Source organism: Mya arenaria, chromosome 16 (genome assembly GCF_026914265.1).
Source record: "Mya arenaria isolate MELC-2E11 chromosome 16, ASM2691426v1".
NCBI classification, from domain to species: domain Eukaryota; kingdom Metazoa; phylum Mollusca; class Bivalvia; order Myida; family Myidae; genus Mya; species Mya arenaria.
Genome location: NC_069137.1, coordinates 5,024,798 through 5,041,311, shown reverse-complemented (window position 1 = coordinate 5,041,311; position 16,514 = coordinate 5,024,798).

Below are 16,514 nucleotides of genomic sequence, written 5' to 3'. Positions count from 1 at the left end.
CCAGTTTTCCAATTGAAAAAGCTTGAAAAAGCCATTTTCCAATGGGAAGGCCATTTTCCAATGAGAAAAAACATATTTCAAAATCAAATTTCAGGAAACAAAAAATATCTCTTATTTGTATTACCTTACACATTTTGAAAATATAAAAATAAAAAAACATTGTGTGAAAAAAAAATAAAAAAATAAGTTTGCAAAAATTCCGGATTTGCAAACTTAATCCGGATGCTGTTTTGTAATATTTCAAATCGTTAAAGATGTATCTCGTGAATTATGTCGCCAAAGATTCACTTTTTTTTTGGATATTTAATGCATTTGTGACGATAACATAATTGGTTGCTAGTTTCCGAAAAAAAAGGTGGTTTACTCTAAACTTGATTAAAAAAATAAAAATAAAACACATAACCAGCTAAATTTTTAGTACTATATAAAACCTAGGGCGTGGGGTTATTGAAAACGCATGCAGCATTTAATATTTAAAACATAAAACCAGTCCAAAGTTCAAGCAGAAAACATTTAGAAAGCTAACAATTTATCGGAAAGAAACAGAAATTGATGAGTATTTATATATCGATAAAAGTTACGGAATACAATGACCATAAACACGAATTATAAAGGGGTCATCCATTGAAGAAGTAAAAATTAGATACATTTCATTTGTAATGTTTAATATTTAAAAAGTACAATTAACTGAAATCCAAAGGGCAATTCACAGATATTGGTTATTAATATAAAATACTCGAAAGTTATAGTCGGGAACGAACAAAATATGTAAATATATAGAAGAATATTTCCAGTAGTTCAAATATTGAACTAAACATGTAAGTCCCATATATAAAACACTTATTACAAAACAGAGAAAAAGCTGTGTATTCCTGTTCAAGTAAGGGAGAGCATAAGAAACGTACGTCACGCTATTGAAATGTATTGTAAGCTGAAAAAGCGGTCATTCAATACGATCCTTGATGAGTTGTTCTCTCTGTGTTTAACTGTTTTTGTAATTCAATGTAAATAATAAGCATAATACAAAAATGCATGCTAGTCATATGGTATCTACACTGACGGCCTGAACATCATTTTGCTAGATTTTAACGATTCGTAGGTATCAAATATCATAGCATTTCTGTCATCGACGTGTGTTCAGGGTGTGTAGTATCGGCCATTCAGGTTTGCTAAGTAAATGCAGCCATTGTACCACCATGCTCCGTAATGGGTAATGGCACAACCTAAAATGCCATAATTGAATGTAGAAAAGGCTCTACGGTTAGCGTTGGTATTAAACGGTTCGAATCCACCTGGAAGCACTGCAACTGAACAGCAATTATTTGATCAATGTATGCTTAATGTATGCGTACGTTATCTCGGAGTGCTTATAATCGCCCACATTTTGACATTACGGTTAAATATTGACGTAAAACCCATATTTGTCTTCAGAATACTGTAAAACTTATGGAAGAATGTTTCATGTTCGTTTTCTTCATTTTTAAATTATTCTATACGAATGAGCAATACTTTTCAGATACAGTTAAATAACTTGGAATCGCCTTCCAGAATTTAGGAACAAGAATGAAATATACATTATTTTATCTAGGAATATTTTATGAATATGATCAACTTCATCTTTAACGAGATTGGATTTACTATTTAATGAAAGGGCGGATCCTGGATTTGGCATTAGTGGTTGTAAACCTCAAGTGCACATCTTTGGTAGTCCGCTTCTTCACTAAAGCCGAAACACATATATGTTATATCTGTAGTTAAAGGATCCTCTCCTAAAAATGTTAGCTACGAAAAGTCTAAAATAGTGTTTTTGGTGTATTGTTTTCATACACTTCCCATTATATTGGCATAAAAATATTCTTTTGAAAAATAAAAGAGGGAAGGGGCGCAGGACGGGTGCACAAAACCTTTAAAAGTTCCACTGGTAAAGCGGCTAATTTACGACTAATGGGGCTTTTTTAAAAACTGCTAAATTTTATATGTGACGATTTCCAGTTTCAGAAACATACTCGCATATGTACTTACGTCCGCTTCCTGACCGTGAATTCCCTACGTGTAACGTATAATCTGTGCCGGCTCCAAGACTGAAGCCAGTGTATGCTACAAAAGCGGTACTGTCGTCTGCTCGTGCGATATCAATTCTTAGATCATTCGTTGTCCGTGATGTCATTTCGTTCACCAGTTTGAGACCTGAAAAACAGTAATGGCAAGTAGTTTATATAGTTAGCATTTTATAATTTTGTCAAATGCATCTGACAATACAATTTCACAGATAATGTATCTATGCATTGCCTTTTGTTTTATATAGATTAACAAGCTATATAAAATAGAATATTTGAAGCAAAACAACTTAAGACAAAGAAAAGTGTTTGCCATTAAAATGTTTTAAACTATCGACGTGAAATTCACCTTTCACATTTTTTGAAAATGAGGTATGACATTCATCTTGATAAAATTTATAATCTACCCCCACATATTGAACCAACAACGGCGCCTTCAATATTTCTATATAGTTCTTTATTGCAGTTAAAAAGATCTAAATATGTGTCCAGATGTTGCATGTAAATTTCATTTTGCAGATTTTCTTTTTAAACTTGTTTATTTGTAGGTTTATTTGTTTCATTAATCTCTGTTCTCGTGCTACCATAACAGGGAATCTGAACCGGAACAATGTTCAAATTCTCGGACTTGGTGGTGCGCAAACAAGTAGCACAGAGGAACAATTGCCCTTCATGCGAACACATTTAATCAACGACTCGCAGCAATATTGTTAAGGTGACGATCTTATTCAAAATCAATACATCTACTTGTATAACAAACATAAGCTATGAGTCATAAACCATTAACTACTTACTAAACAATGCATTTATGGAAAATATCAATTACTGAGAACAAGATTTAAACTGTGTATCTAATATCTAAAAACGCAAGAATATTAAATGATTCGTGAGTGCTAAATAAAAGATTTTGCGCAATCTTCTATCGACTCATAATGTAGAAAGACAGTGTTTTCCGCACCTTTCTTTCCAATTAAACTCGGTATCCGTCATAAGAACCATTGTTTTCGAGATGTGTTCCTCCTTTATGGTATATTAAAACAATTGTATATATTGTTGTATTCTTATTTGGGAGTGCATCTTTAAACAAGTGATCACATGTATGCACCATGTGATCACTACGCTGACATACCCAACCAGAATTCACCCTGCAGAGATCCAAAGCCATTATCGTATAAGGAAATGTTTTGGTAGAAATCAACACTTCCGTTAACGCGGTGTTGAAATACCTAACAAAGTAAAAGTAAAAAACATTTGTCGAATATGATTTCTTTGGACTGATTGATTCATCACCAGATGTAAATTGGCCAATGATAAAAAATCACTTGAGTATTAATAAGGTATTTTTCGAGGTAATGCGCAATTCAGTGTTCAACATATTTAATATGATGCTTATTAAGGTACACAGTCTAGGTTGATGTAAAATAAAAAAAAATGCATTATTGTGTTTCAATTATTTAAGATTTTAGAACATATGAAAAATATTCTATTAATAGCAACTTGGCCATCAATTATCCATTTAAAAAGCGCCAACATATGGCCTTTATTTTGAATATACACTTTTCGTATGCTTTTTTATGGTTGGTAATTAAAGCCAATTGAGTTAAACATATATCAAGCGTTAACCTATAAGATGCCCCCCTAAAATGGATAATTTAAAACTTAAAGACCATTTGCTACTTGTTCCAATCGGTTTAAAATTATGTATACACTGTAAGCACTACTTAAAGCACAGTCCACCCTCCATGATCAGTGTCCATATCACAGTAAACAATCTCATTTTGGTGTGTTTTCCATGTAGTTATGTGAAAGACGCCCGAGGGCACTTTGCCAAGATGCTGCTTTATGTCCCAACAGTCAGCGAAAGCTGTAATAAAATGTTTTGTGGTATAATACAAATGCAACGAAAAATGTCGTTACATGTTCACAATCGATGGAGTTTTAACGTATTTTTAAATGGAACGAGACGCATTGTGTCTTTTCTTTTGATCCGAAATGGCCTTTATTCGAAATTTAGCATGGTTACACATAAGCAAATTGTTATCGGGAATATTCGCTGATCAGGTGAAATAAGCATAATCTATAACCAGTTAATTCTAGGACTTGTGCTACTGACATAGAGAAAATCTTTCTGATCAAGTATCGGAAATGGAAATTAACAAGCAGCCTCTATTGTCTTTGTTGCAAATTTCACTTTGTAACTATTTTGTTCATCCCCAGTTAACCAATATCCATACATGATGTTTTGACCGCAAGTTTTCTAATTAAGTCTTACAAAGGTCTAATTGGTCTTTCTTACATTGACATTTTTATATAATTTTTACCCGAGATGACCAATATTCTAATTTTTCCGATGTCAAATTCTCAAAAACATTACTATAAAATTGTGGCATCCAAAGTGTACAGAAAACAAAACTTGATGAGAGATGACAAATGACGGACGATGGAAAACCCCAAACATAAGAGTTCACATTGCGCTAAGACAAGCCATATATCAACCATCCTGCCTGTTAACATGTTAAATTATTGTGTCTTGTCCTTCTTACACAACGTATGATTCATTAACAAGCGTTTCAGCATTTAAATGATACAAACATTATTCGCTCACTATTGTTCTGTAAATAAATACCCGAACAGCAAAAGGAAATTTCGACGATTTGGGTTATGTAACGACAGTACCACACCATACCTATGGTTTCTATTTCCTCTCCAGTACAATTTGCGCCGCCGTGAAGCGGGGCAGGATTGTAACACATTCGTGTCCTGAACTGCTTGCCTCTCTCACATTTTGTATCACAATTAGTCCATCCGACCCAGGATCCCCAGTCTCCATCCACTGCCATATAGATTTTGCGTAAATGAAAAACACATCTTGAATATTTTGCGTTTCTTGTCAAACAAACATTGACAAAATCTGAACTTATATATTTAATACAAAGCAAACTGTAAAAGAGAAATATTTAAGGAAGATTTATTTTAAAGACATAAAGTTAAGGCTTAATAGAAACGTACTAACAGACACTTACAGACATTACTTGCGTACAAAACAACACGGACAGAGCATCGAACTATATACTAATATCAGTAAAAAAAACTGTTTTGTTTTGATACATTACTCAAACACACACATCTATGGAAAACTATTAAACTTTTGAAAAGTTGAATAGTTCACTAGGTTTAAGTATATGCACACTATTACCAACAATATTCATAAAACCGTTATTCAATCCATATAAGCACGAAAAGCTAAAACGTATTAACACAATCCTGCTTAAAGAAACACTGTACTTTATACTAATCGAGAGCAGTGCACTGACACAAGACACCATACATTATGCACTTATCAAAAAGACCTATTGATGAAGGTTTCGGAAGGTTGAGCATGTAAAAATGGCCGCTACCCGAAGTCCCACTGTGCCCCTAATTGCCGCTACCCGAAGTCCCACTGTGCCCCTAATTGCCGCTACCCGAAGTCCCACTGTGCCCCTAATTGCCGCTACCCGAAGTCCCACTGTGCCCCTAATTGCACAAACCCTTAACAACAGTTATCTCAAGATTAAATTTGTTACATATTAGAGTAAGTAATAGTTTGACATTAAGTCTCTTTTTAATTACACTGACAATTTGCCTTTTACTTTAGCGATTATTCTTTATATGGTACTGGTGTTGTAGACATAGATTTCTGTAGAGTTTTCGACAAAAAAAAACCATGTGCCAGGTAAAAATTACCAGGACCTGGTTGAACACACGCCTTGGTCAGGGCATTTTCACCAATACATTGTTTTCAACCGCCGCTCGGAGAGGGGTTATTGCAAGCCCTAGTCCTTGTCTCTGTTCCTTGACCACACGTTGCACTGCACGTTGTCCACTCAGACCAAACCGACCATTCGCCATTAACTGAAAGTGTTACAAACAGCTTTATTTAAAATGTATAAGAATACGAATAGTTGATGCTTAAATATCAGCACTAAATCTGTCTCGCTATAAAACTATTGAAATATTATTGACCGCGGTTTTGATCGCCTGCATATTAAGAGGTCAATATCTTCTTCCCGACCATCAACGAAAATAATTAAACCAAAAGCATTATTTTTAAACAGAAAAGAAATGAAAAAGGGTAATGTAAATAGAAGAATTGATTCTTATTCTTCATGCGTTCGTGCAGTATGAACACTCGGTCGCGGCTAGCGCTTAGCACCTGATTAGGCGTTAATCTATATTCATAGCATCATTTAGACAGTGCCCATAGCTCCTAGGGACTTGAAACGAATAAATACGCGTTCAGCGAATATCAGATGATTTTGTAGAGGCATTCAATAACAGAGGCATACAATTGATGATATATATTTGAATGATAACACTTACATAACGGGACGCATTTGTCATTACAAAGGTCACTTGAGCAACATGAGGTACAACCACGGCTGTCGCCAGACCTTCTTTCCAAGTCCGAAATTTGCCGTCGACCAATGAGTATTTCGCCCGAATGGTGTGTTTCGCATGCCTTAAAGGTGCAAACAGTCAGCTATTGTCATTTATGCGTGTGTGTTTTACAAATGTTGCTTTCATAAACGTCAATCAAATTGTATTTCAAATGACTAATAAAGCCTTAATTAACAAAATGTGATTAGTATGACTGATTTTTTTTATTTAAAGTAAATGTACTTTAACGTTCAGCGGTTAACACATGTTTAGCACAACTATCCAATATCTTCATTACTGTAGTTATTATATTTGACAATTTCATCAGGATGCTTCGGAGTCAGAAGGTCTTATATTCAAGAGGAAATATTGCGATGGAATACGTACAAATTGGCATTTCGACGAGAAAACCATTGTCCCAAATACTTCTCTTCCAGCCACAATGCATACCTACAACGGTGAACATAAATTGTGAAAAAACACAATATTCAATTTTCTATATTTTCGATTAAAATTATTTCTTTATTTACAGCTAATGTTATTTGCAAGCGCGTTCAATATGACTCACACTATCACATCAAAATATAAACAAGATGAAGTCATATGACTCAACGTTTTTGGAACGCGACGTGATGCGACGCGACAACATGTGACGGAAAATATCCTATATAGCCACTTTTATATACTATTGTTAAACAGCTCTTTATAATATCTTGCTTAAGCGTTATTCATAATCAAACGAAGTCTTGCTCTAGCTTTTTACATATCGATTCTAGGATTTTTCCAGATATTCTTATTTGCTTCGTAGTCGACCGCGGCCTATATTTGATGTATATATTGATTGGCATCGCAGTTTTTCGCAGCCTATTTATGATAAAACTATGAGTTTGTTGCAGTTGAAAGCGGCCTCCCAGTATGCTGTAATTATTTATAAACTTCGCAGACGACTGCAGCCTCTATTCAAAATAACTTTTAATTGGAGTCGTAGTTGACCACGGCTTCATTATAATGATTCTATATATTGACTTCGAAGACGACCACGACCTCATTATAATGTTATTATTTATTGCACACAACCAGGGCCTATATATGATGAAACCATTTATTGTATAATTTTGATTAAGATAAAGATCGGAGTATTAGCATGTACTGTCCCTTAAGGTCCTTTCAAACTAGACCAAACCGTCTGGGGCAGAGATAAAAAGGTGCATTAAGCATTTTTGTTCCAAACGCCCTTGCAAGTATGTCTCCAAATTCAAATTAGCAAACGGTTGTGTCTGCTGTAAAGCTTAGGTCAATCTAGTCATTTATAATTAGTAAGTGTGTCTTTCAAAATGCTAAAATATTTGAAGAGTATTAAGCCGAATGCAAACATCCCAAAACTACAGGGACAAACACATTAAAACCTATAAAAATACATGATATATGTTCAATAATTTATTATATGCTTTATGATATTACTGAAAGTGAAGCTGTGGATGAGACGGTGTGATGGTATTTCAGTAGTATATCTACATAAGCTTTGCGGAGGTATTTTAACTGACATCAACAATGCCTACCTCTCCTGATCGACAAAAGTCAATGTTATGGCACCTGCAGGCTGGTACGGGGTCATGACAGTTGAAACAAAGAAGTCCTCGATCTGCCGGATAACCTATATAAACGAATTCAAAGTATAATACATTAACTATTCACCTTTTCCTAAATGTATATATATATATATATATATATATATATTAGGTTGTATGTTGAATGTGATGGTAAATGTAGAACAAATGACACCTCTAACACCGGCTTAAATGCCTAAAGTATTGGGATGGTTGTCACGGTAACCACCAGCTATGAGTTTATTCCCTGTTTATTGCTCTAGTGTTAAATAGCAGGATAACACATTTCCGCTCGAGGATTATTAGTTTAGTAAGGGACGTGTTCAATGAGTATGTACACTGGGGCTATTGATCTCATCAAATAAAGGCCATAATAAAAAGGGACAATTAACAAGCAGTGCAAAACACATGCAAAATCATATCTTCACAGTAATAATCTACGTAATAACGTATATAAATAGTTGAATTTCATCTTAAATATTTTAACTGTAATAATAGTAATGTATGAGCGTGACTTTAAAACATTGAATCTTCAAAGGTGAAGGATGGAAGGGGTATCATGCATCTCTTCAGTTTCAGTTAAAAAACAGAACCACAATCGTTGCATATCTTTAGATTTGCGGCTTGCAACATTTGCACCATTTTTCATGTAGTTGTATTAAGCGGTTTTTGAAAAATGTGTGTGCACTCCGATTACTTCGCAAATGACAAATAGACTTAGACAATACTAAAATTGTTGGCATAAAATGATGGCAAAGAAGTTGCTTGCCCGGTTCACCACAGCCCTTGTTGTTACAGAGCGGGCTGTCACAGCAGTGTTTACATCTGCTGAACTGAGAGGTTGATGAAGAGTTTGAACATGTCTGAAATTTAAAATAAATAATATGAATAACTTTACTCTCTTCTTTTTTTTTTTTTTTTTATTGCTAAGGGGTTGCTGTTTATTTTCACATGAAGAAAGTCAATTAATCAAATCGAACCAAATCAACACGCGGAATAGTTCAAAAGACTGCATAACAAAACAAAATGTGTTGACATTTTCTGGTGATAACATGTTTTTAGCATACATTTATGAAAATTCTTTGCTAATGGGAGACCGATTTTATATTAATTTTTTCAGTAAAAATGCATTTAACATGTCTATTAAACATGTCGGTATTGCCTTACGGCGGAGGGAGACTTAAGGGCGAGGAGAAATAGGACATATGGAAATAAGAAACAAATACAGGGACAGTCCAATCAGTTGAAACCTTGTTTAAAGGTAATGTTAATAAAGTCAAACGTGTGTATAACGAAACAAACGAAACAAACATGACGTCGGAGGACAACTAACACAGATTTTAGAATTTTGAAAAATCGTTATTAATTAAATTTGATGAAACAGTTACTGGCTTTAACCCTTACATTGAGAAAAACACAGTTTGCAAGTGACTTTTAACCATTTCAATCCCTCAATCTGTCTTAAACATTAAAATCACGTAAATTAGTTAAAATACAGAGTTGAGTCAGCCAAATGTGTACAAATACCCCGTGTGTCTCATAACAGCCCGACATGTAATCACACGTATGGCCACTTACGGTTACATCTTCCCTACTAAAGCAATTATTAGTATACTAGGTTGTCCATGAAGTGTACATAGTTTAATTGAAATACTACAATATTGTAAGATATGATAATAAACATTAAATCAATCTAATTTTTTAAGTTTTATAAAAATAACTTTTAAAAATACTTGCCTGTTTTGGCGTACATTCCAATGTTTAAGCGACCTCGTACAGGTCATTTACCGTTCTTTCGGCGTAACACACCTAAAGTAGATATACTTAGGTTGAATAAGTTATGCCCATTTTATTGTAAATGTGAAATATACACGAACTTATTGAAGTAGTATTTGAAAACATAATTATATCACCCGAAACACATTTTTTTCATGTGTACGTCTGTTGTGATGAAACCAATCAAAGCGTGTGTTTGAAAATTGAGATGATCACGGACAAAATGGTACGCTTCTTACAAATATATAGTATAGTGATCAACCGCAATGGCTTTTATAATGGTATTTTTTTTTAGGTTGACAAATTCATACCAACCTCAGAATCTGCACAGCTGACAGGGGTCATGCAGTGTCGTGGCTGTACAACCCAATGGCATTTCAAACACATCAGACCTGTAATATAAAGATATTTAACTCCGTGGTATTTCAACGGAGATTGTCTCTTGTCATGGCGTATCGAACAATGACAACCGGTAATGCAGAGTTAAAGGAGTTTGTCCCTCGTCACGGCGGTTTGAACACTAACGAAATATAATGCAGAGGGGTTAACTCAATGGTATTTTAAGGGAGTTTTTCCATCGTTATGGAGATTCGAGCACTAACGACTGATAATTCAAAGTGGCTTACTCAATGGTATTTTAAGGGAGTTCCCTCTCCCCCCCGTTTTGGAGATTAGAACACTAACGACTGATAATGCAAAGGAGTAAACTCAATTGTATACTAATGGAATTTGTCCCTCGTCATGGAGTCTCAAAAGGGGGTTACTCAATGGTATTTTAATGGTTATTCAAACATTGACGACCTGTAAAACAAGAGGCGTTCAGTTAATAGTTTATAATGGAGACTGTACCACGTGATAACGTTTCGAACACTGACAACCTGTAAGGCAAAGGTTGTTATCCCAATGGTAGGGCTTGCAACTGCAAAACTCATAAATATTTCAAATATGAATGTACATACCTTGTGATATATAAACATGAAAGCCTATCACTAACACAAGCAAACATAATTAATTCATACTGTCAGCCGGGTAGCTCCACTTCGACACAAAGCATGACCTAAAATTAATCGCTTGTGTTTCTCTTGGCTGTATCGTGTAATGATGAACTTGTGTTGGTATGAAAGTTAATAATTGTGATCTTCATCATTATCACTTTTATAAACTACTAATATTCGCAAAAAAATCAGTTTAAGGTAGCAACACAATATTATATAAAGCATGTTCATATCAGTTTTTTCGCTATTTACCTGATATCGGCCAATTAGGGTTTTTATTATATGTGTTTGATTGGTCAATATTTAACCATATATTGTTTTTATATGCAAACTAACCATATGATAACCTGTGTATACTTATCATTTTTGTATAGAAGTGACCCCAGATAATATGCTAATATTTTAAGTGTACCTCTCATAGGCAAACAAACAAAATAATACACATAAAGGAACCCTTCTAAGACTAATGGAAGACTGTAAGTCTGCCTTGACAGACATGAATATGTTGCAGCCGTTCTTATGGACCTGTCCAAGGCATTCGACTATCTCCTTCATCAGCTGATTGTTCAGTTACTTCCAACCTATGGGTTTTTGTCTTCTTCTGTCTTACTTCTTAATGATTCACATCTTTCAAATCGTCAATGCGTAAAAAAGGCAATTTTCTTAGTGCGTAGATGCCCATTACTAAACAACTGCCTCAGGGATCAATTATGGGTCCTCTGATCTTTGAAGTTATTTCTTAATAATAGTTTCTTCTTTGTGAAAAATGCCAATTGTTTCAATTGTGCAGATGATAACACTCTCACCAACTGCGACAAAACTATCGCCCATTTGAAACTTGTTCTAAAAAGTGAAAGCGCAGTTTTAATGTCATAGTTTGAAAGCAATCATGTGTAAGCCAGTCCTGAAAGTTTCAAACAAATTGTATTGGTAAAAAGACAAGTTATTGCATTAAGGATTTTAAAATTGATATAAATATCTGGTCATTCCCGGCTGGCACTTACTCACCGATTACAGATGAGCTATGTATAATCACGTTGGGCTATGAATAATCACTATCTAGAATAAAACATTCATCTATTGGGCTAGTCAAATTTTAAAACCTTCGGCCATTTGGCGTACTCTATTCAGCCTGATCGAGAATGATCAGCATGAATGACGCAACGCCATTGGTCCAGGGCTGGTCACGCGGTGATCCCATATTTTTTTCCATATTGGGTCACCAAATTCTGATCGTGGCAAAATGGCGCTAATTTTTCGATTCCGATGAATAAATGAACTATTTAAACATGTACACAGGTTGTCGACGTGGTATATACGTTACGGGGTTAGTAGGTGACCCGATATGGGTTATACGGGGCGCAGGAAATCATATTCGATATGATATTAACACGTCATTGGTACGACTCTGTACTCTATAAAACAAACAGTATACGACTTTATTAGCAATAACAACAGTACCTTATTATAACTAGGAACGGAATTTTGGTTCAAATCATGCTAGAGACATAAAGTATTCATCTTTACTAATTGTCTTTTCAAATCTATCTTTACATACTCAATTCCATTCATTGTCTTTTTACTGCGGGATATGTTTTTTTCATCCTTTTTCAGGAATTGTTTATATTTCACAATTAAAGCATTAGCTAATTGGTCTATAACGATCAATAATATAATACCTAAATGCATGTGTTCTACATATCTCAAAAAAAAATGGAGCTAGCGCCTCCTAAAACATAAACGAATGTCATATCGTACTGTAGCTCAGCATGTGAAAGTGTGTTCCTGACATTCGCTTGTAAATGCAATATCGTAGTGTAGCATAGCATTTGAAAGTGTGTTCCTAACATTCGCTTGTAAATGCCATATTGTAGTGTAGCTCATCATGTTAAAGTGTGTTCCTGACAATCGCTTGTAAATGTCATATCGTAGTGTAGATCAGCATGTGAATTTGTGTTCCTGACTTTTGCTTGTAAATGCCATATCGTAGTGTAGCACAGCATGTGAAAGTATGTTCCTGACATTCGCTTGTAAATGCCATATCGTAGTGTAGCTCAGCATGTGAAAGTATGTTCCTGAAATTCGCTTGTAAATGCCATATCCTAGTGTAGATCAGCATGTGAAAGTTAGTTCCTGACCTTTGCTTGTAAATGCCATATCGTAGTGTAGCACAGCATGTGAAAGTGTGTTCCAGATATTCGCTTGCAAATGTCATATCGTAGTTTAGCTCAGCATGTGAAAGTATGTTCCTGATATTCGCTTGCAAATGTCATATCGCAGTTTAGCTCAGCATGTGAAATTATGCTCCTGACAATCGCTTGTAAATGTCATATCTTAGTGTAGCTCAGCATGTGAAAGTGTGTTCCTGACATTCGCTTGTAAATGCCATATCGTAGTGTAACACATCATGTGAAAGTGTGTTCCTGACATTCGCTTGTAAATGACATATCGTAGTGCAGCACAGCACGTGAAAGTATGTTCCTGACATTCGCTTGCAAATGTCATATCGCAGTGTAGCTCAGCATGTGAAAGCATGTTACTGACAATCGCTTGTAAATGCCATAATTATCGTAGTGTAGCTCAGCATGTGAAAGGATGTTCCAGATTAGCTTGTAAATGTGATATCGTAGTGCAGCTCAGCAGCTCAGCATGTGAATTTGTGTTCCTGACTTTTGCTTGTAAATGCCATATCGTAGTGTAGCACAGCATGTGAAAGTATGTTCCTGACATTCGCTTGTAAATGCCATATCCTAGTGTAGATTAGCATGTGAAAGTTAGTTCCTGACCTTTGCTTGTAAATGCCATATCGTAGTGTAGCACAGCATGTGAAAGTGTGTTCCAGACATTCGCTTGTAAATGCCATATCGTAGTTTAGCTCAGCATGTGAAATTATGTTCCTGACAATCGCTTGTAAATGTCATATCTTAGTGTAGCTCAGCATGTGAAAGTGTGTTCCTGACATTCGCTTGTAAATGCCATATCGTAGTGTAGCACATCATGTGAAAGTGTGTTCCTGACATTCGCTTGCAAATGACATATCGTAGTGCAGCACAGCACGTGAAAGTATGTTCCTGACATTCGCTTGCAAATGTCATATCGCAGTGTAGCTCAGCATGTGAAAGTATGTTACTGACAATCGCTTGTAAATGCCATAATTATCGTAGTGTAGCTCAGCATGTGAAAGGATGTTCCTGATAATCGCTTGTAAATGTGATATCGTAGTGCAGCTCAGCATGTGAAAGTATGTTTCTGACATTGGCTTGTTAATGCCATATCGTAGTGTAGCAAAGCATGTGAAAGTGTGTTCCAGACATTCGCTTGTAAATGCCATATCGTAGTGTAGCACAGCATGTGAACGTGTGTTCCTGACATTCGCTTGTAAATGCCATATCGTAGTTTAGCACAGCATGTGAAAGTATGTTCCTGACATTCCCTTGTAAATGCCATATCGTAGTGTAGCTCAGCATGTAAAAGTGTGTTCCTGACATTCGCTTGTAAACGTCATATCGTAGTGTAGCACAGCATGTGAAAGTGTGTTCCTGAGATTCGCTTGTAAATGCCATGTCGTTGTATATCACAACATGTGAAAGTGTGTTCCTGACAATCGCTTGTAATGTCACATCATAGTGTAGCTCAGCATGTGAAAGCGTGTTCCTGACATTCGCTTGTAAATGCCATATCTTAGTGTAGCACAGCATTTGAAAGTGTGTTCCTGACATTCGCTTGTAAATGCCAAATCGTAGTGTAGCACAGCATGTGAAAGTGTGTTCCTGACATTCGCTTGTAAACATCATATCTAAGTGTAGCAAAGCATGTGAAAGTGTGTTCCTGACATTCGCTTGTAAATGCCATGTCGTAGTATATCACAACATGTGAACGTGTGTTCCTGAAAATCGCTTGTAATGTCATATCGTAGTGTAGCTCAGCATGTGAAAGTGTGTTCCTGATATTCGCTTGTAAATGCCATATCTTAGTGTAGCACAGCATTTGAAAGTGTGTTCCTGACATTCGCTTGTAAATGCCAAATCGTAGTGTAGCACAGCATGTGAAAGTTTGTTCCTGACATTCGCTTGTAAACGTCATATCTAAGTGTAGCACAGCATGTGAAAGTGTGTTCCTGACATTCGCTTGTAAATGCCATGTCGTAGTATATCACAACATGTGAACGTGTGTTCCTGAAAATCGCTTGTAATGTCATATCGTAGTGTAGCTCAGCATGTGAAAGTGTGTTCCTGATATTCGCTGGTAAATGCCATATCTTAGTGTAGCACAGCATTTGAAAGTGTGTTCCTGACATTCGCTTGTAAATGCCATATCGTAGTGTAGCACAGCATGTTAAAGTGTGTTCCTGACATTCGATTGTAAATGTCATATCGTAGTGTAACTCAGCATGTGAAAGTATGTTCCTGACATTCGCTTGCAAATGTCATATCGCAGTGTAGCTCAGCATGTGAAAGTGTGTTCCTGACATTCGCTTGTAAATGCCATATCGTAGTGTAGCTCAGCATGTGAAAGTGTGTTCATGACAATCGCTTGTAAATGTCATATTGTAGTGTAGCTCAACATGTAAAAGTGTGTCCCTGACATTCGCTTGCAAATGCTTTATCGTAGTGTAGCTCAGCATGTGAAAGTATGTTTTTGACATTCGCTTTTAAATGTCATATTGTAGTGAAGCACAGCATGTGAAAGTGTGTTTCTGACATTTGCTTGTAAATGTCATATCGTAGTGTAACTCAGCATCTGAAAGTGTGTACCTGACATTCGCTTGTAAATGCCATATCCCAGTGTAGCTCAGCATGTGAAAGTGTGTTTCTGACATTCGCTTGTAAATGTCATATCGTAGTGTAGCACAGCATGTGAAAGTGTGTTCCTGACATTCGCTTGTAAATGGCATATCGTAGTGTAGCACAGCATTTGAAAGTGTGTTCCTGACATTCGCTTGTAAATGCCATATCCTAGTGTAGCTCAGCATGTAAACGTGTGTACCTGACATTCGCTTGCAAATGCCATATCCTAGTGTAGCTCAGCATGTGAAAGTGTGTACCTGACATTCGCTTGTAAATGCCATATCCTAGTGTAGCTCAGCATGTGAAAGTGTGTACCTGACATTCGCTTGTAAATGTCATATCGTAGTGTAGCACAGCATGTGAAAGTGTGTTCCTGACATTCGCTTGTAAATGGCATATCGTAGTGTAGCACAGCATTTGAAAGTGTGTTCCTGACATTCGCTTGTAAATGCCATATCCTAGTGTAGCTCAGCATGTAAACGTGTGTACCTGACATTCGCTTGCAAATGCCATATCCTAGTGTAGCTCAGCATGTGAAAGTGTGTACCTGACATTCGCTTGTAAATGCCATATCCTAGTGTAGCTCAGCATGTGAAAGTGTGTACCTGACATTCGCTTGTAAATGCCATATCCTAGTGTAGCTCAGCATGTGAAAGTGTGTACCTGACATTCGCTTGTAAATGAATTCAGTAAGACCAGAGTTAATCAGACAATTCGTGCAATTAATTTATCGTGCGTATCTCAAAATAGAATTTCGCCTGGGGTCATTTCAACTCTATAAGGTATAAGAGATAAGCTTGGTGGGCAATCTAAATCTAAGCTCATTGAATGTCATTTGCGAGAATAAGGCAGTCTAAACTCCTTTCTTTACTT